This window comes from Suncus etruscus, chromosome 1 (assembly GCF_024139225.1).
Source record: "Suncus etruscus isolate mSunEtr1 chromosome 1, mSunEtr1.pri.cur, whole genome shotgun sequence".
NCBI classification, from domain to species: Eukaryota; Metazoa; Chordata; class Mammalia; order Eulipotyphla; family Soricidae; genus Suncus; species Suncus etruscus.
The window spans coordinates 85,254,917-85,278,566 of NC_064848.1; the positions used below are offsets into that span (position 1 = coordinate 85,254,917).

General features: G+C 39.6%; 1 non-coding gene across 1 annotated transcript; it reads left to right on the top strand.

Moving 5' to 3' along the window:
• Nucleotides 1-8,284: 8,284 nt before the first annotated feature.
• Nucleotides 8,285-8,447, top strand: LOC126029830 (U1 spliceosomal RNA). Its single transcript, XR_007503054.1, has one exon. It is a non-coding gene; the product is annotated as a U1 spliceosomal RNA (small nuclear RNA).
• Nucleotides 8,448-23,650: the final 15,203 nt, after the last annotated feature.

The following is a 23,650-nucleotide window of genomic DNA, read 5'->3' on the forward strand; positions in this document are numbered from 1 at the left end:
ATAGGCCACACATGTTGGCCAGGGCAAATAAAGCTGATATTTCTTGGAACCTGTCTGTGAATGATTTACTCACCTCTACCTGAACCTGCTAACCCGCCGGCTGGAGAGGTTTGAAACCACGTGGCCTGGGGTAGCAGAGAAAGGCCTCCATCATCATCCACCACCATCCAAGCCCCTCCTAAGGGCTCTGATGCAACAAGGGACATCAGAACTTATTGGTTTCAGTGGGAAAATATTAGAAAAAAGTCAAATGCTGTGGTAAGGGAAGCAAAGAAAGTCAAGTCTTTGTCTCACTTCTCCCTTCTGAAAAATCTTGCATCACCTATATAGGAATTTTTCCTGTCACTTCCTTTTGATGGGGAGGAGCACAATGCCATCTCTTTCAAATAGCTTGTATTTGGGGAGTTGTTTAGTGCATGAATTTTGACATCAGATGGATTTGATCTGCTTACTATCTTCTAGATGTTCCCTATTGTGTAATGATGAACTCTATTCTGTCTGCCTTTGATGCAGTGCTGTTATTTGTTTTTATATCAATTCTAGTTCCTCTTTCTTCAATAGTATTTTGAGAGAGAGAAAAGGTAAGGCATAGACCACCCATCAATCTGAGATAAAAGTCACATCATATTTTGATGTGACCATATTCTTGGAGAGTAAAGATAGTTTATGGTTCATTTGACAAAAGCCTGCATTTGAAATAGATAAACTCCTGAGTCCAGATATTAGTGAAAAATATAACATCTGGAAATATAATGCATGGCTACCTAATGCATACACAGCTGTTTATGTTTGGTAAATCATAAAAAATGTGGCACACAATATTAATTATAGGGAAACAATTCCGGCCCCACTAGGATGAAAGGCTCAACTTTAACCAAAATTATACTTTGGACACATTGGCACCACTAGAAAAATATATGAAGATGAACTCAATGGAGCTTGAACCAGGAACTTTGATTTAGAACTTTATATTTCTAGTCATCACCTTCTGGACTGTTTCTACTAAACACACCGTTTTAATAGCAAAAGGAGCCAGTGGGATTGTATTAGTCTCAGCTAACCAGCATTGTAGCTTCTCCTTAATCAGGATGTGGCAGATGCACACCTTTGCTTGTCATAATTTTCTGATAACCAGATGTGGGATGGGAAATAACATCATAGAGAATAGTGGGCATCTTCATGGTAGAGTTTTTCTATTGATAAACACAATAAAAGGCCATTTCTAAGTAGACAGATGTTTTTAGTCAATAAATATCATTTTATAATTATATAAAAGTTGAGACAGAGGGGTAAAGAAAAATTCAAACTAGCTTAGCAGTGAGGCATAGTCACTAAATTTTGTCTTTAAATAAAAAATATTAAATTTGGGGCCAGAGTGATAGCACAATGGATAGCACAAGCGATAGCACAATGGATGGGGCATTTGCCTTGCACATAGCCTACCCAGGTTTGATTCCCATATGGTCCCCTGAGCCTGCCAGGAGTAATTTCTGCGTGCAGAGCCAGAAGTAACCCCTGAGCTCTGCCATGTGGGCCCCCCCCCAAAACCAACAAAATATTAATTTAAATTTTAAAATAAAAATGTACCTTACTTCACTTAATAAAGGGCACTGAGCTACTCCCCACTTCAGAACTGCTATTTTACCTATTTATTTGTTTGTTTTGTTTTGGGGCCATATCTGACACTGCCCAGGTCATACTCCTAGCTCTGCACACAGGGATCACAAGGGACCATGGATGGTACTGAGGATCAAACCTGGATTGATTGCATTGCAAGGTAAGAGTCCTCCCTGCTGTATTATCATCCTAAATTCCTCAGAATTGACTTCTATTTTTGTTTTTGTTTCGGGTCACACTCGGTGACTCTCAGGGGTTGCTCCTGGTTCTGCACTCAGAAGTCGCTCCTTGCAGGCTTTGGGGATCATATGGGATGCTGGGAATTGAACTGGAGTCCATCTGGGATTGGCCACGTGCAAGGAAAACACCTATCTCTTCTGCTCCAAAACTCATTGACTTCAACTAAATTAGAAATTTTTGTACTGGAGATGTTATCCAGAAGTAATAATGGGGCTGGAGCAATAGAATAGTGAGTAGGGTGCTTGCTTTGTATATAGCTGACCCAGGTTCAATCCCTGGCATCCCATATAGCTCCCCAATCACCATCAGGAGTAATTCGTAAGTAAAGCCATGTGTGGCTCCCAAAACAATAAAAAGTAATAAGACAATTCCCAAAGGTCTGGGGAGATGGCTCAGAGGACTGGAGTTCATGCTTTGCATTTAGGAATTCAGGATTTGAGCACCTCTGAGTGTAGACCCATTCAACCCCACCCCATAAAATACCTAAAATGAGAGAAGGGGCCCAGAGAAATAGCATTTGCCTTGCTTGTGGCTGACCCAGGAGGGACCCAGTTTGATTCCCCATATCCCATATGGTCCCCCAACCTTCCAGGGGTGATTTCTGAGTGCAGAGCCAGGAGTGACCCCTAAGCTCTGCTGGATCAATTCAATCAATTAATCAATCAATAAAGTTTAAAAAAATTAAATGAGAGAAGATATTTGCAAAACAGGCATCTGATAAGGAATTTTTATCCACTATGAAATAGAGAATTCTTTTTTTTTTTTTTTTTTTGATTTTTGGTTTTTGGGCCACACCCGGTGGTGCTCAGGGGTTACTCCTGGCTATCTGCTCAGAAATAGCTCCTGGCAGGCACAGGGGACCATATGGGACACCAGGATTCGAACCAACCACCTTTGGTCCTGGATCGGCTGCTTGCAAGGTGAACGCCGCTGTGCTATCTCTCTGGGCCCGAAATAGAGAATTCTTATGACTCAATCATGAAAGGATTTGATGACCCATTTAAAAATGGGTCAAGATTATGAACTGGCTTTTCTTCAGAGAACACGTATAAATGATCAATCCAATCAGCACACAAAAAGATGTGTAGCATGGTCAGTTGCCAGGAAAATGCAAATCAAACCCACAATAAGATACCACTTAACACCCACTAAGGTGGTTGTAATAGAAAAACAAAAGAAATTAACAAGTGCTGCTGTGTACAGGGCTGATGGAATGCAGAATGGCAGGGCCAGCTGGGAAAATTTTCTGCCAGTTCGTCAAAAGATTAAGTGTAGACTTACCAGATTATCCAGAAAGTCTACAAGTAAGTATATACCCCCCAAGACTGAAAACAACATCCACACAAAATCTTGAACATGAATATTTACAGCAGCATTATTTTATTTTTTTATTTTTTTTTTTTTTTGGTTTTTGGGCCACACCCGGTGATGCTCAGGGGTTACTCCTGGCTATGTGCTCAGAAGTCGCTCCTGGCTTGGGGGACCAAATGGGATGCCGGGGGATCGAACCTCGGTCAGGTCCGTCCAAGGCTAGCGCAGGTAAGGCAGGCACTTTACCTCTAGCGCCACCGCCCGGCCCCAGCAGCATTATTTTTAATATAACTTTTTATTTAAGCATCATTACAAACATGTTCATAACTGGGTTGTAGCCATAAATTGCAACATCCCCCCTTCACCAGTGCAACTTTCTTGCCACCAGTTGTCCCCATTTTCCTCCCCACCATCCTCTGCTGTCTTCGACAGAGGAATTGTATTTCTTTCTCTATCATTGTCATGGTAGTTGTGAGTGTAGTTATTTCTCTAATGGCACTTATTACTCTTTGTGATAAGCTTCTTATGGCTGGTTCTTCCAGCTTCATCCTTCAGAGATGAGTCTCTATTGTTTTTAGGTATCATTATTATTATTATTATTATTATTATTATTATTATTATTATTATTATTATACTGTCTGTTATTTTCTTAAATCCCACATATGAGTGAGACTATTCTGTGTTTATCTCTCTCCTGCTGACTTATTTTACTCAACATAATAGTCTCCCTAACCATCCATGTATAAGCAAATTTTGTGACTTCATTTTTTTCTAACAGCTGTGTAGTATTCCAGTTTCTTTATCCATTAATCTGCTGTTGGGCATCTGGGTTGTTTCCAGATTCTGGCATTATAAATATCAAGAAGCATTATTCGTAAATCAAGAAGTTGAAATATCTGGGGCCGGAGCCGTGGTGCAGCAGTAGGGCATATTTGCCTTGCACACGACTGACCCAGGACTGACCCAATGTCCCATATGGTCCCCAAGCCAGGAGTGATTTCTGAGCACATAGCCAGGAGTAACCCCTGAGCACCACCGGGTGTTGCCGAAACCCCCCCCCCCAAAAAAAAACTATTTAAAAAAAAAGTGGAAATATATCTTAGATATTAAAGTTTCTTTTTCTTTTCTTTTCTCTTCTTCCTTCTTTCTTTCTTCTTTTTCTTTTCTTCTCTCTCTTTCTTTTCCTTCCTTCTTCCTTTTTTTTTCTTTCTCTTTCCTTCTTTTTTTTCTCTTTCTTCTCTCTTCTTTCTTTCTTTCTTTCTTTCTTTCTTTCTTTTCTTTCTTTCTTTCTTTCTCTTTCTTCTTTCTTTCTTCTTTCTTTCTTCTCTCTCTTTTTCTTTCTCTTTTCTTTCTCTCTTTCTTTCTCTCTCTGTTCTTCTTTTTTCTTCTTCTTTCTCTCCTTCCTTCCTTTTTTCTTTCTTTCTCTTCTTTCTTCCTTCTTTCTCTCTCTTTCTTTCCTTCTTCTCCTTCTCTTTCTTTCTCTCTCTTTCTTTCTATTTCTTTCTTTTTCTTTCTTTCTTTTTCTTTCTTTCTTTCTTTCTCTTTCTTTCTTTCTTTCTTTCTTTCTTTCTCTTTCTTTATCTTTCTTTCTCTCTCTGTCTTTTTATTTCTTTCTTTCTTTCTTTCTTTCTTTCTTTCTTTATTTCTTTCTTTCTTTGTTTCTTTCTTTCTTTCTTTCTCTCCTTCCTTCCTTTTTTCTTTCTTTCTCTCTCTTTCCTTCCTTCCTTCCTCTCTCTCTTTCTTCTTCCTTCCTTCCTTCCTCTCTCTTTCTTTCTCTCTCTTTCTATTTCTTTCTTCTTTCTTTCTTTCTTTTTCTTTCTTTCTTTCTTTCTTTCTTTCTTTCTTTCTTTCTTTCTTTCTTTCTTTCTTTCTTTCTTTCTTTCTTTCTCTCCTTCCTTCCTTTTTTCTTTCTTTCTCTCTCTTTCCTTCCTTCCTTCCTTCCTCTCTCTCTTTCTTCTTCCTTCCTTCCTTCCTTCCTCTCTCTCTTTCTTTCTCTCTCTTTCTTTTTCTTTCTTTCTTTTTCTTTCTTTCTTTCTTTCTTTCTTTCTTTCTTTCTTTCTTTCTTTCTTTCTTTCTTTCTTTCTTTCTTTCTTTCTTTCTTTCTTTCTTTCTTTCTTTCTTTCTTTCTTTCTTTCTTTCTTTCTTTCTCTCTCTCTCTTTCTCTCTCTCTCTTTCTTTCTTTCTTTTTTTCTTTCTTTCTTTCTCTCTCTCTCTCTCTTTCTTTCTTTCTTTCTTTCTTTCTTTCTTTCTTTCTTTCTTTCTTTCTTTCTTTCTTTCTTTCTTTCTTTCTTTCTTTCTTTCTTTCTTTCTTTCTTTCTTTCTTTCTTTCTTTCTTTCTTTCTTTCTTTCTTTCTTTCTTTCTTTCTTTTCTTTCTTTCTTGCCACTCCCTGTGCTGCTTAGAGGTTACTCCTGGCTCTACACTCATAAATTACTCCTGCAGGCTGAGGGGACCATACAGGATGCCAGGGATCAAACCGGGGTCTGTCCTGGATTGGCTGCATGCAAGGCAAACGCCTTACCACTGTGCTATCTCTCCAGCCCTCAAATTTTCCAATGATGAATATCTCAATAAAGTATGATCTGTTCCATATCAAAAAGAAAGTGCTAATACATACCATAACAAGGTTACATCCTGGAAATAGTCTATTTTTTTCCTGGTACAATAATTGAACCCAGGACCTCATGGATGTAAGGCAAATGCTCTGAACTACATGCCTGCCCTCTGAATATTCTAAGTTAAAAGTTTCAGGCTCAGGCCATAGCACAGTGGTAGGGTGTTTGCCTTGCTGACCCAAGATAGACCTGGGTTCGTTCCCCAGTGTCCCATATGGTCCTCAGAGCCAGGAGTGATTTCTGAGCACAGAGCCAGGAGTAACCCCTGAGCATCACTGGGTGTTGCCCCCCCCCCAAAAAAAAGTTTCAGGCTCAAAAAGTCCCACTTATATACAATGCTTAAATTAGAAAAAAACCAATAAAGTAATAAAAATAAATAAAGAAAGAACATAGATTTGTTGTCAGGAGCTTTAGGGAGTGGAAAATGAAAAGACCACTAGAGATACAGATTTCCTTTTTGAAGCCAGTCCCTAGAAATTTGTTACCATGTGGCATATATTAATTTATTTAGAAATGATGCTGAATAAATGATTGGCTGAATAGTTTTAGAGACCAGAACTTTTCTAAAACTAGTTGATAATTGTAGGTCAATCCTAAGAAAACATTAATACAGAAATAAAGAGATAAAGAGGAATACAAAATGAACACTATCTTTGTTTTGAACATTTGTATTTTTAATTTTCTGGACATCACTGATCATCTTTTAATATATTTTTAAAGATAATCAACTGCTATTTGGGGATTGTATCTGACAGTTCTTAAAATAATTTTTGCTTTGGGCTTTTGATTAGAATTAAATTAAATACTTCTGATTTCATTAGTTATCTTATCAATTTTTTTGTTTTTGTTTTTTGGGTCACATCCGGTGGCAATGCTCAGAAATCACTCCTAGCAAGCTCGGAGGACGATATGGGATGCTGGGATTTTGAATCACCGTTATTCTGCATGCAAGACAAACGCCACCTACCTCCATGCTATCTCTCCAGCCCCTATTTTTATCAAATTTTGAGCCTTAATTCCATTTTATCACATTAGTTTGGTGGGAGTACCCCCCAAGTAATGCTTAGGAAGACTAAGGTAATACTTGGCCAACCTGACCAGACACTTCAATTCTCTGGTTATACTATGTGCCCAGGCCCAGAGATGCTGGGGCCCACCAGGTCTTCCCAATAGTGCTCCTGAGACTTTGGGCTACATCCAGCAGTGCTCAGAAGATCCATGTAGTGCTGGAGATCAAACTCTGGGTGCTCTGGCCCTTTGAGTTTCCCCCAGACCCTCACACCTTAGTTTTCCCCTCCAATGTGTGAAAATAGTTTTCCTTGACAATTCAGATTTTGACTGTAGTACCTTAGAGTTCATGCCCTGGTCAGGCTAGTGCTTGAATCCTGGCTCTAAAGCTTAATAGCTGTGTGACCTTAGCTTCTTATGCCTTATTATTTGTGTTGATAAAACAAAAATATTTATAAGGACTATAATTAGTAACTGCTCATTACTACGTAGTCAGCCCAATAGAAAAAACACATTTGGATTTAAGTTTTTTTCTTTTCTTTTTAAATTTTATTTGCACACCTGGCAGCGTTCAGGCATTACTCCTGGCTCTACACTCAGAATCGCTCCCGGCAGGCTCGGGGGACCATATAGGATGCTGGTATTCGAACCATCATCCCTTCTGCATGCAAAGTAAACGCCCTCCTACCTCCATACTATCTTTCTGGCCCCTGATTTAAATTTTTTCAGCTGTCAAGTTGTAGCCTGATTTGTTTGCATACTATAGTAGTGGTGTTTATCATTGTATTCTGTCTTTTGTGCTCCTGACTTAGTCACAGAGGTATTGGATCACTGATAGATTTACTAATTCTCTGAGGCTATTCCAAGAAGTACAGTGAAGATGACAAAGAGGCTCACCATTTGGGTGAGGACCAGACTTTTCCATTCTACTTATTTATTTTTTGTTTTGGGGCCATACCCAGTGATGCTTAGGGGCTACTCCTGGCTCTGCACTCAAGTCCTGGTAGGGCTTGAGGAACCATATGGGATGCTAGGTATTGATAAAACTTGGATCAGTCATGTGCAAGGCAAGCACTCTACTCCATTATACTGTCCCTCTGGTTAGCTCCATCATATTTTTTAAACAGAAAGAGAAAACTAAGGGAAATGGGCACAATGAAGTGAGATAATGTTTACACAATCTATTCTTTGATTCACTTATTATGTTGATGCCAGAACATACTTTGGTATGACAATTGACTGTAGCTTAATGAACACAAATTGCAGCACAGCTTCTGTTTGTCAGAGACAACACGTCAGTAGTGTGAACATGTTCTTTGGCTTTCTAGAAAAAATAAGCTGGGACCTTTGGACTTAAGTTTTTCTTTCATGCAAACGTCTAAGAATTTCTAATAATCACAGCTTTCCAAATTTATGCTCATCTAAGCACAAGCTTTTCTACAACAATCTCTAAGGTTCTTCCAATACATTACTTTCATTGCAGACAAAGGGGTTCTTCTTACCTGGCAGGGGAGATACTATGATTACGAAGGTGGTTTCCCTAGGGCGAGGCTCACCCATTCACTCCGGGTGTGCTGACCCCTGCGATTTCCCCAAATGTGGGAAACTCGACTGCATAATCTGTGGTAGTGGAGGACTGCGTTCGCGCTCTCCCTTGGGGGGAAAAATGTAGATATAACTGTTCACTTCCTTGTCTATGGTCTTTCAGTGACTTTCAATTACCCTTAGAATAAAGACCAAAACCTGTATTATAGCCAATAAGACTTACTGTGTTTGGCCCTTTCCATATCTCCAAAAATCTATGTCACTTACCTTCCACCTTGCTCACAGTGGTCCAGTCCACTAGTCTTCATCATCCATTACTTCAAACTCCCTAGAAATCCCTTAAACACACTTTTATCTCTGTTCATTGCTGCAGGCATTTTGCGTCTCAGCATCTCTAGTGGGGACGAATTCCTTCATGAAAGGAAAGCGGGCACATGAACAGACGAATATGAAATATGAAATAATGAGACCACACAAAATACACTGCATGGGGACCCGTGTCTGCAATAGATGTGAGACAATTTTAATCTCCAGGCTGGGAGTATATAAAGGGTAAGAGACAGTCATATCATGAAAGGAATGCCCATGTTTGTTTTTTCAAAGTATAGGAATGTACAATGTACAGTGTTTGATTTTAAAACAAATACACATGGCTGTAGGTGGTTTGTAATCTTAGATAGAATAGGTTTCAGTTAGGAGCCAGAGGATAAAAGGAAGGCTAATTTCTTACATATCAAAGTAGTTCCTGGCCCTAGGTGTCATTACTGATGTAAATTAAGGGATAGCAGGAATCCTGGTTTTCTTCCTAATAACAAATATCCTTAACCTGAGGGAATAGTTTTCTAGCTAGGGGCTAAGACCCACTTCCTATGGTCTAGTTATAGAAAGAGATAAAACTTATATGAAAGGGGTACATAATTATACCTAGTAAATAGCCTAATTCTACACTGGCCAAACCTGTTTGTTAGCAAGTATTCAAAGTGACAGGGAAAAATAAGGAGAGAAGACTTTGTCTTGAAGATGCTATGTTTTGACTTGGCCTTCAGAAGCAAATAGGCTGACCGAAAGAGACCAAGTCTGTCTTATTTGGTGCAGAAATTTCTCTTGGAAAAGGAATTTGATAGAGGCCCTATTTCAGCCTGCAATTTTTACAAGGGAGAGAATGTGCCAAATAATGACTGAAAATGTAATGCCAAGCATCTCTTTGGAAATTTCTCAACCATCCACGCAGGGGAAAAAGGTGTCCACAGCGGGCCTTTTGAGGAACCCTGTGGGGGTTATTTCACTTCTACCCACCAGGAAAATCTGAGGATACATCTGGTGGGCTGAGCTCCCCTAAAAGTTTATGCATGCCGTGGCAGTTCATGACATTCCCTTACTGTATTAATACATCAACGCCCACTCTCCTTTTAGATGTTAACTAGCCATCCTGTTCTCAAGAAAGTCTTCTTCAAGGAAGACTCAAGATTCCCTGTCTTGGTCTATTAGATGTTCTTACATTGTGTACCTTCCAGGTGCAGTTCTTTCTGCTGTGATAATTTAATGGCTTTGTATGAACTTTTGGTTCTAAGAGATCCAGAAGTAGGGTTTTGATTCTTTTGTTTTTGTTTTGTAGTATCTAAATCTGCAGCATCAAGCAGTGTTTAATACAATTGGTACTTATTCAATGAGTGCTTCTTGAATTAGTGAGGTACCAACTGACTAGAAAGCTAATTAAATTGGTAAATAGGAATTATATTCCTTCCACTGAAGATGGCTCAATCTGTAAACTCATAGCCTCTTTTAGAATCTGAGTTACAATCAAAGAAATTTGCTTGGTTAAATAAATGGTACTGGGAGCCAGGACATTTACCTTGCATGTGGTGGTCAACCTAGGTTTGATCCCCAACATCTCATACAGTCCCCTGAGCCTGCAGAAACAGAAGTAACCACTAAGAACCCCTGGGAGTAGCCCCAAAACAAAACAAAACAACAAAACAAAATGGTAATGAGTTTGCCACTGCATAAGTCACATATACTTGATAAAAGTCTTAGTGCCACCTAGTGGGTAAAGGGTAAAGGTAAAGGTAAACATCTCCTTTCTGTGGTTTGGGCTTTTGACCTGGGCACCATTCTCATAGAATATGATGCTAAAGGTGCTTAGTGGAGTTGTGCAAAGTGGTTTTCTTCACCGTCAGATGTAGTTATTGAGGGGAACTTTAGGTAGAGAAAGAAGAGTGGAAAGGAACTGGTTAAAGAATGACAATAGATACAAAATAAGCCACAGAGCTGAATCTTCTCAGAGTAGGGGCAAACAGCCTCCCTCCACCATTGTGTACTGCTGGAAGCCACAGCAGCAGCCACACCCACACCCCACAACTGCCACCATGTAAACAACGGCCAGCATTGCAGCTTCACAACTAATATCAGAAGAGATACAATCCAAGCCAAGTCTCTGAAACCTATCAGCCCAGTTCTACAGATCCTAGAATTTCTTGGAGCAGGATACCTCCAAATTCCACAATACTGACAGCCCAGTAGGTTCACACCCAATTAAATGGAAAGTAACATAGACACCAACTAAGCTCAGTAAACAAACAAACAAACAAAAATAGCCCAAAAGACCCAACAAGCAACAAACAACTTAGAAATCTCTCAGATAGGGGCCGGGCGGTGGCGCTAGAGGTAAGGTGCCTGTCTTGCCTGCTCTAGCCTAGGACGGACCGCGGTTCGTTCCCCCGGCGTCCCAGATGGTCCCCCAAGCCAGGAGCGACTTCTGAGCGCATAGCCAGGAGTAACTCCTGAGCGTCACTGGGTGTGGCCCAAAAAGCAAAAAAAAAAAAAAAAAAAAAAAAAAAAAGAAATCTCTCAGATAATTACTTTATTAATCCCATTGTGAGATATAATAATTTTCACATATTTTTATTGAAGTAGTTTTTTTTATGTGTAGCATTTCTTTTCATGTGCCTTTTGGCCATTTGTATTTCTTCTTTAAGAAAGTGTTCATTTTATACCCCTCTTTTTTTTTTTTTTTTTGCTTTTTGGGCCACACCCTGTGAAACTCAGGTCTTATTCCTGGCTGTGCACTCAGAAATAGATCCTGGCTTGGGAGACCATCTGGGATACCAAGGGATGGAACCAAGGTCTGTCCTAGATCGGCCATGTGCAAGGCAAATGCCCTACCACTGTGCTATCACTCTGGCACCATCTTCTCCTTATTTTTTGATGGGGATAGATTTTTTTTCTTGTTAAGTTCTGTCAGTACCTTGTATATCTTATATATTAGCCCATTTATTATCTGATTCATATTGGGTGAACAGTTTCTTCCATTCTGTGGGTGGCCTTTGTATTCTAGTCACTATTTCCTTTGAGGTGCAGAAGCTTCTCAGCTTAATGTAGTTCCATCAGGGGCAGGAGAGATAGCATGGAGGTAAGGTATTTGGCTTTCATGCAGAAAGTCATTTGAATCCTGGCATCCCATATGGTCCCCTGAGCCTGCCAGGAGTGATTTCTGAGGATGGAGCCAGGAGGAACCCCTGAGCGCTGCCGGGTGTGACCCAAAAACCAATATATATATATATATATATATATATATATATATATATATATATATAGTCCCATCTGTTTATTTTTGCTTCCACTTTTTTGGAGGGTGCTGTTTCCTCCTTGAAGATGCCTTTAGTCTCAATGTAATGGAGTGTTTTACCTATGTGTTCTTCTATATACCTTATGGCTCCAGGTCTGATATCAATGTCTTTGATCCATTTGGATTTGACCTTTGTACATGGTGTTAGATGGAGGTCCAAGTTCGCTTTTTTGCATGTGGCTGACCAGTTGTCCTGACACCAATCTGTTGGGGGAAGAAACAAGAAAGCTGATGCTTAGCCTTCGTGTTTTCAGCCAAGGGATATATAATTATTCTCTTTCAATCTAGAAGAAGTTCCTTTCTACTTGCACATCAAAAAGGATGGTCTATTTCTTTGGTATTAAGATGTAATCTATATTTTGTTGAAACATTATGCCTAAAATCAATCATGAGTGACATTATAAGTTTGTAATTTATGGTAATTCAATAATTTTTAAAAAATTGTAATCTAGGTCAGAAGGGAGAAAACAAGCCTCCAACCAAATTCCAAGTGGCACAACGGAGAAATGTAGAAATCATATTTAAGAGAAAAAGGCTATGCCATCTGTAGGTAGCTGTATACACCATTCACAAGTAGATTTTGACCCTCAAGATTCTTCTATTGGAGGCAGAACTTTTGACTGAGAAATATTAAGACAACCACAATGTCTTAATTCTCCATCATGAGAGCATTTACATTCAGATTACAAAACTATATAGTTAGATGGGTAGGCCTAAGACCTATTCATCCAACATCAGATGAATGTGACATTCTAGAACGGGCAACAAGAGGGATCAGAGAGTACCAGCAAATAGTGTGTGTGTGTGTGTGTGTGTGTGTGTGTGTGTGTGTGTGTGTGAGTTTTTGTATACAAGTGTGTGTATTTTCCAAAGCCAAGTTTTCCATCATAATCTCATTGCATCAGCTGTTCCTTCTATCCAATTCTACTTTCATTCATTTAAAAATGCTTTTGGTAGGGCCCGGAGAGATAGCACAGCGGCGTTTGCCTTGCAAGCAGCCAATCCAGGACCAAAGGTGGTTGGTTCGAATCCCGGTGTCCCATATGGTCCCCTGTGCCTGCCAGGAGCTATTTCTGAGCAGACAGCCAGGAGTAACCCCTGAGCACCGCTGGGTGTGGCCCCCCCAAAAAATGCTTTTGGTAGGGCCCGGAGAGATAGCACAGCGGGGTGTTTGCCTTGCAAGCAGCCAATCCAGGACCAAAGGTGGCTGGTTTGAATCCCGGTGTCCCATATGGTCACCCGTGCCTGCCAGGAGCTATTTCTGAGCAGACAGCCAGGAGCAACCCCTGAGCACTGCTGGGTGTGGCCCAAAAACCAAAAAAAAAAAAATGCTTTTGGTAATATTTTGTTTGTTTTTGGGCCACACCCAGTGGTGCTCAGGAGTTACTCCTGGCTCTGTGCTTAGAAATCACTCCTCTCAGGCCCAGGGGACCATTTGGGATGCCAGAAATCAAACCTGGATCCATCCCAGGTCCATTGCATGCAAGGCAAACGCTGTGCTATTGCTCAGGTCCCAATATTTTTGATAATTCTTAGACTTGCTACTCTACCTGTCATTTTCAGTGTATCTCTAAGGATCCTAATACAAAGCAGTGTCCACCTTGAGGTGCTCACATTCCAGGTTGTCTAGTGCATTACTCTCAGTATCTGCTGCAAGCTATATATATATGATAATTAATTAAGAGAGATAAAAGTGGGGCCAGAGAGATAGCATAGCAGTAGGGCATTTGCCTTGCATACAGCCAATCATGACAGATAGAGGTTGGAATCCCAGCACCCCATATGATCTCCCGTGCCTTCCAGGTGCAATTTCTGATCACAGACCAGGAGTAACCCCTGAGTACTGCTGGTGTGACCTGAAAAACCAAAAAAAAAAAAAAAAAAGAGGGGGAAAGTTTGATTTGAGTTCTTTTTTTTATTGAATATATTTTTTTATTTAAGTAACATGATCATATTTGGGTTACAGTCATAACCAGAACACCCCCCTTCACCAGTGCATCATTACCCCCTTCCCCCTTCCCATCTCCTACCTGTATTTGAGACAGGCATTCTACTACAGTAATCTGTTTTCAAGTTCAGTAAGTTGTATTTTTTTTTCCTTAAAGGATAAGAGTAAAAAAATATAGTAAAGGTGTGATAGTGGCAATTGCCAATGTTTGCATAGGTCCAGAAAAATGGAGAAAATGGAAAAAAAGTCCTTGACTTGATTACAAAAAGGCCTCACCCCAGAAGTTTATTGGCATAAGACAGACTCTGGGTTCCAGGCATACCAGTCTATCCAACTCCAGTCAATCTGAAGGTCCCGGTGAAACTTTTGCACACTTTAGCTATAGTTGGTATCAGACTTTTATATTTAAAGACTCTGGATTCTGTGCATTTCTTTCGTCTATGTCAGGTTGATGTGGAGCATCCTCTAGTTTCAGCATATCATTAAATGCGGAGCGATCTGCCCTGCATGCAGACTGTTGCTGAGTCGCCTGGGTGTTGGGAGCTCTTTGGAGTAAGTCAATGCCAAAGCAGTGGTAGGTCTTCTCTGGTAGAGGCTTGGATCCTGGGAGTGTTAAAGACACTTGTGGTTGTTTCCATAGTTCAGGTGTGTGTGGGCGATGCCCATTCTTCTGAGGCCTGAGCCAAATCATTATGCCAATGTTCAGGGTAAAAGGCCTAATTACATTACCAAATTTGTGTTTCCGTCTCTATTAGATAAAAATTTGTTTGCATATGTATTATTTTCCCATTTTAATGTGCCTATGCAAAAGAGAAGCAATGCCACAAGATATTGTTGGTGCATCTGGGGGCCAACGAATAAAGTCCAACATTTCTCGTAACTTGGTATAAATGTGAAATCTATACAGAGTTTGATTTGAGTCCTTAAAAGGGACAACTGAAGATCTCAGGGCAAATCAAATGACTGCTGAGGCACCCAAATTCCACTAAGATGTTTACTTTCTCATAGGGAAGATCTCTGGGACATACTTAGTCATACTTGAGACTATACAGAGAATCATGTGCAATAAAAACACAGAAGAATGTTGAGGCCTCAGACAAGAATGTTAGGTTAGCTGAAGAATGTTGAGGCTCAAGAAAAGAACAAGAAACAAGGAACCCTGAAAAGAACTTGTGTGAATTTATGGAAAGTCTGAATATATTCATTTCATACTCATTTTATCCATTATAGAAGAGGCAATATACAAAGTGACCCAGCCAATTGATATTATTTGATCTCTGTAACTAGCTCCTTAATCTATTAAAGAGTATATTAACAAATTAATCATTGTGGTATGGAGAGAAGCTATACTTGGGTTTAGTGTCTAATCAAAATACTGTTTCTGTCAGTCTATTGATAATAGAGACCTCTATTGCATCTCTAATATCATATCATCTCCTAAGAAAACTTATCAGTCACATAGTGTTAACTTAGATTCTTTGCATATGAGAAGGCACAACTATCAACTTAGCTAAAATCAACACATATTCTTCTCATGGTTTGTCCAATATGGGGCTCAAGTCAACCCATCAACCTATCAGATCTATAGAATGCCTATCAGTGTTTCCATGCCTGGTTTTAGTGGGCTATGGATAAGAGTAAAAGCCACAGACAAGAAAGACATGAGGGATTTAGATTCAGACACCTTAGGGATGTTTCTCTGGATTACCTCAGTGGGTAAGCATCCTAGACAGCAGGAGAGCAGGATAAACGAGGGAAATGAATAATGGAAAGTGAAGGAGGGGTGAATAAGGATGATTTATGGCTTCAATTTTAACAGAGGTAGCAGAGTTATAAGTTTGTCTCACTTTATTTAAGAACCATGATTACAACCATGTTTGTAGTTGGGTTTTGGATATATGTATTTATATATTATATGTATATTATATATGTATATATATGTATGTATTTATTTCTCTCACTACCATTGTCATGGTAGTTGTCAGTGTAGTCGTTTTTCCAACTGAACTCACCACTCTTTGTGGCAAGCTTCATATCGTGGGCTGGACCTTCCAGCCCTCATCTCTGTTGTTTCTGGGTATTATTACAATTTTTTTTACTTTTCTTAAAACCCATACATGAGAGACTATTCTGTGTTTATCTCTCTCCTTTTGTCTTATTTCACTCAGCATAATAGATTCCATGTCCATCTAGGTACAGGAAAATTTCATGACTTTCTTTTTCCTGATGGCTTCATGGTATTCCACTGTGTATAAATGTACCACAGTTTCTTTAGCCACTCATCTGTTGTCGGGCATCTAGGTTGTTTCTGTCTATTGATTCTGTCTATTGTAAATAGCACTTCAATGAATATAGGTGTGCAGAAGACATTTTGCATTGTGTTTTTGTGTTTCTAGGGTATATCCTAGGAGTGGTATAGCTGGATCATATGGTGTGCAGAAGACATTTCGTATTGTGTTTTTGTATTCCTAGGGTATATTCTAGGAGTGGTATAACTGGATTGTATGGGAGCTCAATTTCCAGTTTTTTGAGCAATTTCCATATTGTTTCTCATAAAGGTTGGACTATATGGTATTCCCACCTGCTAGCAGTGAATGAGTTTCTTTCTCTCCACATCCTTGCCAGCTCTGATTGTTCTTATTTTTTGTGATGTGTGCCAGTCTCTGTGGTGTGAGGTGGACACTAAACTTACTTTAGATCAACCAGGATTGTGACATCTGGAAAAATGACTTCCAGGAGAACTTTGAAATGTGCAGAAATTGAGCTGGCATAACATAGATCCCATCTTCAGGAACAATGCACTTAATTCCTAACTACTGGGAATAGAGATACTTCTGGTCTACAGCACTTCATTAGTAATGACAGTTGGCACCTGGATTTGCATTGACCAAGTTTCCATACCCCTTCCTAGGAGTTGTGCTCATAGTCTCATGCTCCAAAACCAGAACATTGAAGAGACATGGTATGGAAGCAAACACCAATTCAAGAAATAGTCTACACACTGAAGGGGTAAAACTGGTTCAGGAATTTCAGCACGTAAGCCTTCCACTCCTAAGAAGCAGATATCTCAGGTCAGGAAAGCCAGAAGCCAGAAATGCAAGAGAGTGTTTTCCTGAGATCCAAATTTTTTGTTTTTTGGGTTTTTTTTTTTGGGGGGGTCCACACCTGGCGGTGCTCAGGGGTTACTCCTGGCTGTCTGCTCAGAAATAGCTCCTAGCAGGCACGGGGGACCATATGGGACACCGGGATTCGAACCAACCACCTTTGATCCTGGATCAGCAGCTTGCAAGGCAAATGTCGCTGTGCTATCTCTCCTGGCCCAGATCCAAGATTTTTAAGAGTAAGAACCAGACCACATCCTGGGGTGGAGAACAAGTGGTCTAATCACCATTCAAAGATGCTACATTCAAAAGATGTTTCCAACCAATGAATATCAAGGCATATACTGAGTGGGGTGACACCTGGTAATCCAACAAGTATCATCTTTTTTGAAATAAAAATTTTCATAAACACAGTAAATCAAAAAATTGTTCATGGTTGAGTTTCAATCATACAATGTACATCATCCTTCACCACTGCACATTTCCTGCCACCAATGTCCCCAGTTTTCCTCCCAGGCCCACCCCGCCTGCCTCTAGGGCAGGCATTTTAATTATCTCCCTCTCTTTCTTCCTCATTCTTTTTGGCACATTGGCTTGCACTGTTGTTAATAAAGAACGCATACCATTCATATAATTTTATCCCCTTTCAGCACCCAGTTCTTGTACAGAGTAATCAGATGCAAATATTATTGTCATAGTGGACCCTTCTCTTCCCTGACTGCATTCATCACTCTTTGTGGCTAGCTTCCTAACATGGACTGAACCTCCTGGTCCTCATCTCGTCTTCAGAAATTATTACCACACTGCCTTTTATTTTTCTTATATCCCACAAATGAGTGAGAATATCCCTAGCCCTCTAACTCATTTCACTCAACATAATATTCTTTCTACTCATTCATGTATAAGCAAATTTCATGACTTCATTTTTCCAAACAGCTGCATAGTATTCCATTGTGTGGATAGACCACAGTTTCTTTAGCCACTCATCTATTCTCAGTTTCCAGATTCTGGCTACTATAAACAGTGCTGCGATGAACATAGAAATGCAGAGGGCTCTTCTGCATGGTATTTTGGGTTCTCAGGGTATATCTCTAGAAATGGTATTGCTGATCACATGGAAGCTCAACTTTTAGTTTTTGAGGAATATCCAAACTGTTTTCCAAAAAGTCTGGACCAGTCTACATTCCCACCAGCAGTGAATGAGTCCAGGGAGCATCTTTCAGCTAACAACTTGCCATTGAAAAGGTACAGTTGCTCAGTTCTTTTGTTTTTGTTTGGTACAATCCCCAATGGCCATAATAGGATTGCCCAGAGTGCCACTGTTCTAGAGTCAAGATGTTCATCATAATCTCACTATCAGCTGCTCGCTCTACTCAGTTCTACTTTCATTCACTGACATGCAACTCACCTAAAATTTTTTCCAAAGAGCCTAATAAAAAAACAATATCCATCTCCATCAACGAAGTGGAAACCCAAAAAACAATCTGAAAGATCAACGAAAGCAGAAGTTGGTTCTTTGAAAAAATAAACAAGATTGATAGACCACTGGCAAACCTAACAAAGAAAGAGAGAGAGAGAAACTTGATAACTCGTATCAGGAATGAAAAAGGAGAGATCACTACTGATATGACAGAGATTCAAAGGGTAATCAGAAACTACTTTGAAAAACTCTACGCCACTAAAAAAGAGAACCTGGAAGAAATGGATAAATTCTTGGACTCTTATAATCTTCCACGGTTGAAGGAAGAGGATGTAGCATATCTAAACACCCCCATCACCATTGATGAAATTAAAATGGTAATCAAATGTCTGCCGAAAAACAAAAGCCCAGGTCCAGATGGATTCACTAATGAATTCTATCAAACTTTCCAAGAGGAACTACTGCCAATCTTGGCAAGACTCTTTCATGAAATTGAACAAGCAGAAACACTTCCAAATAGCTTTTATGAAGCCAACATCACCTTGATACCTAAACCAGACAGAGATGCTACCAAAAAAGAAAATTACAGACCAATATCGCTGATGAATGCAGATGCAAAGATCCTCAACAAAATCCTGGCAAATAGGATTCAATGCCTCGTTAAGAAGATCATCCACTACGATCAAGTAGGTTTCATCCCAGGAATGCAAGGCTGGTTTAACATCCGTAAATCTATCAACATGATACACAACATCAATAACAAGAAAAATTAAAACCACATGATCATATCAATAGATGCAGAGAAAGCATTTGATAAGGTCCAACACCCATTCTTGATCAAAACTCTCAGCAAGATGGGAATGGAAGGAACCTTTCTCAATATAGTGAAGGCCATCTACCACAAGCCAGTGGCAAATATTATCCTCAATGGAGAAAAACTAAAAGCCTTCCCTCTAAATTCTGGCACAAGACAAGGCTGTCCTCTCTCACCACTCCTATTCAACATAGCACTGGAAGTACTTGCTATAGCGATTAGGCAAGAAAAGGATATCAAGGGAATCCAGATAGGAAAGGAAGAAGTCAAGCTCTCACTGTTTGCAGATGACATGATACTCTACTTAGAAAACCCTAAAGACTCTATCAAAAAGCTTCTAGAAACAATAGACTCATATAGCAAGGTGGCAGGCTACAAAATTAACACACAAAAATCAATGGCCTTTCTATACACCAATAGTAATAAGGATGAAATGAACATTAAGAAAACAACCCCATTCACAATAGTGCCACACAAACTCAAATATCTTGGAATCAACTTGACTAAATATGTGAAGGACCTATACAAGGAAAACTATAAAACTCTGCTCTAAGAAATAAGAGAGGACACACGGAAATGGAAACACATACCCTGCTCATGGATTGGCAGGATTAACATCATCAAAATGGCAATACTCCCCAAGGCATTATACAGATTTAATGCCATCCCTCTAAAGATACCCATGACATTCTTCAAAGAAGTGGATCAGACACTCTTGAAATTCATTTGGAACAATAAACACCCTCGAATAGCTAAAGCAATCATTGGGAAAAAGAATATGGGAGGAATTACTTTCCCCAACTTTAAACTGTACTACAAAGCAATAGTTATCAAAACAGCATGGTATTGGAATAAGGACAGGTCCTCAGATCAGTGGAATAGGCTTGAATACTCAGAAAATGTTCCCCAGACATACAATCACCTAATTTTTGATAAAGGAGCAGGAAATCCTAAATGGAGCAGGGAAAGCCTCTTCAACAAGTGGTGTTGGCACAATTGGATAGCCACTTGCAAAAAATTGAACTTAGACCCCCAGCTAACATCATGTACGAAGGTAAAATCCAAATGGATTAAAGACCTCGATATCAGCCCCAAAACCATAAGATATATAGAACAGCACATAGGCAAAACACTCCAGGACATTACAGGCATCTTCAAGGAGGAAACTGCACTCTCCAAGCAAGTGAAAGCAGAGATTAACAGATGGGTATATATTAAGCTGAGAAGCTTCTGCACCTCAAAGGAAATAGTGCCCAGGATACAAGAGCCACCCACTGAGTGTGAGAAACTATTCACCCAATACCCATCAGATAAGGGGCTAATCTCCAAAATATACAAGGCACTGACAGAAATTTACAAGAAAAACACATCTAACCCCATCAAAAAATGGGGAGAAGAAATAAACAGACACTTTGACAAAGAAGAAATACACATGGCCAAAAGACACATGAAAAAATGTTCCACATCACTAATCATCAGGGAGATGCAAATCAAAACAACGATGAGATGCCACCTCACACCCCAGAGAATGGCACACATCACAAAGAATGAGAATAAACAGTGTTGGCGGGGATGTGGAGAGAAAGGAACTCTTATCCACTGCTGGTGGGAATGCCATCTAGTTCAACCTTTATGGAAAGCGATATGGAGATTCCTCCAAAAACTGGAAATCGAGCTCCCATACGATCCAGCTATACCACTCCTAGGAATATACCCTAGGAACACAAAAATACAATACAAAAACCCCTTCCTTACACCTATATTCATTGCAGCACTATTTACCATAGCAAGACTCTGGAAACAACCAAGATGCCCTTCAACAGACGAATGGCTAAAGAAACTTTGGTACATATACACAATGGAATATTATGCAGCTGTTAGAAGAGATGAAGTCATGAAACTTTCCTATACATGGATGTACACGGAATCTATTATGCTGAGTGAAATAAGTCAGAGAGAGAGAGAAAAACGCAGAATGGTCTCACTCATCTATGGGTTTTAAGAAAAATGAAAGACACCCTTGTAATAATAATTTTCAGACACAAAAGAGAAAAGAGCTGGAAGTTCCAGCTCACCTCAGGAAGCTCACCACAAAGAGTGATGAGTTTAGTTAGGGAAATAACTACATTTTGAACTGTCCTAATAACGAGAATGTATGAGGAAAATGGAGAGCCTGTCTAGAGTACAGGCGGGGGTCGGGTGGGGAGGAGGGAGACTTGGGACATTGGTGATGGGAATGTTGCACTGGTGATGGGTGGTGTTCTTTACATGACTGAAACCCAAACACAATCATGTATGTAATTAAGGTGTTTAAATAAATTTTAAAAAATGTCTATTAAAAATGATTACTGTTTTACTGAATCTACTAATGTCAAAGAGTTCTTCATAAAATAAAGGCAATCACATGACTTCTTTTATTTTTTTGTTTTGGAGCCACATCTGGCGGCACTCAGGGGTTACAACTGGCTCTGTGCTTAGAGATTGGTCTTGACAGGTTTGGTTCGGGGAACCATATGGGATGCCAAGGATGGAACCTGGGTTTGTCCCAGGTCATCCACGTGCAAGGCAAACACCTACCGCTGTGCTATTGATCCAGCCCCTCACATGACTTCTTTACACAAGGGTTCTTTTCAGGCATCTAACTACCTTTTGTTGAGGAAAATATCTTATTAAATTATAAATAATGGAATATCAGAGAACAAGTAGAATTATTTAACTTCTCTGTAGCAATAAGAAATGGATTTTTAGGGGCTAGGTCAGAGAAGGAAGCAATGAAAGGGGTAGTTTGGTTAGATGGAATGTTAAATGGGAAATCAGCTAGCTGTTGTAAGTTAAGATTTTATATACATATATCTTTACTTGCTTCGCTTTTTCTTAAGAACTGTTATTTATAATACTATTAATGTCTGGGCAAATAGTGTTCCACCCACCCCACCCCCACCAATAGTTTCAGTTTCCCTCCATTACTATCCATGGGACAACCTCACCAATCCCCACACACATCCACTCAAATTCAATTTTCTGACTCTGAGGCTCTAATGAAAAGGAAACCTTTTATGAAATTACTTTATTTAAATACTGTGGTTTACAACCTTGTTCATAATACAGTTGTTTTTTATTTTCACAGTTACAAAGTTATTCATTTTTTAAATCTCAAGTATAATACTTTAATGCATTTCTTTTTTAAAATAATATCTTTATTTAAGCACCATATTACAAATATGTTTGTAGTTGGGTTTCAGTCATAATAAAAACACCCCCTAAGGGGCTGGAGTGGTGATGCAGCAATAGGGCATTTGCCTTGCACACAGTATCCTATAGGATCTCCCAAGCCAGGAGTGATTTCTGAGGGCATAGCCAGGAGTAATCCCTGAGCATCCATGGGTGTGGCCCAAACACACACACACACACATACACACACACACACACACACACACACACACACACAAAGAACACCCTCCTTCACCAGTGCAACATTCCCACCACCAATGTTCCCCATCTCCCTCCTCCCCCCACCTGTACTCAAGACAGGCATTCTATTTCTCTCACTCAATTGAGTTTTAGTTATGCAGTATACAACATCCTTTGCCAATGCACATTTCCCACCACAAATTTCCTGTTTCTCTCCTGCCCACCCCCTTGCCCTCTCCCTTGACTGCCTCTGTGGCAGACACTTTTTCTCATTTCCTTTCTCTCTTTCTTTTCCTTTTTTTTATGTTTAGACACAGTGTAAAGGAAATCTTAAAGAATGGTGATCTCTTCGATAAATAGAAAATAGACTTCTGAAAGTTGTAATGAGGACAAACATACATATTTCACATTATAATCCTGCACATTTGAAACTTAAATAATGCTATAAACCATTGCTATCTCTATACAAATTTATTTCAAACATTTAAAACAACGAATTCTGCTAACTCAAATTCATTGTAAAATTCCTTCCTTTACTGAACTGGCTCTAATTTTTCAAAGAAAGTATAAAACATAAATTGCATGAGAACGCTGAGAAAATTTTAGAAACTGTGGAAAGGCATCCAACTAGGAGGTAGCAGAAGTGGAGTGAACTGGAGAACATAGCCCCTAGAAACTTGTGAGAAAGCTTCGAAACCTTTGAACTTTTGTAAAGTCTGGTGGGAAGGGGGAGGTTCAAGCAAATGAACTTAAAACTTAAAGGTAAAGGATGTCCCATTTAATATTTGGATTGACTACATTAATAAAGAATTGACCCACCAGGGAAGTTGATACCAGAAGTCTACTTTACATACCTGAGAAACAGGTGGGAATTATTGGGAAAGAGACCTTGCTTGGGTCACCTTTTGCTTTATTACAGCAAGAAGGAACAGATTAAAACCAGTCCAGGGAAGAGATGTATACCAGAGTCCAGACAGAAAGTTTCCAAGACTGGAA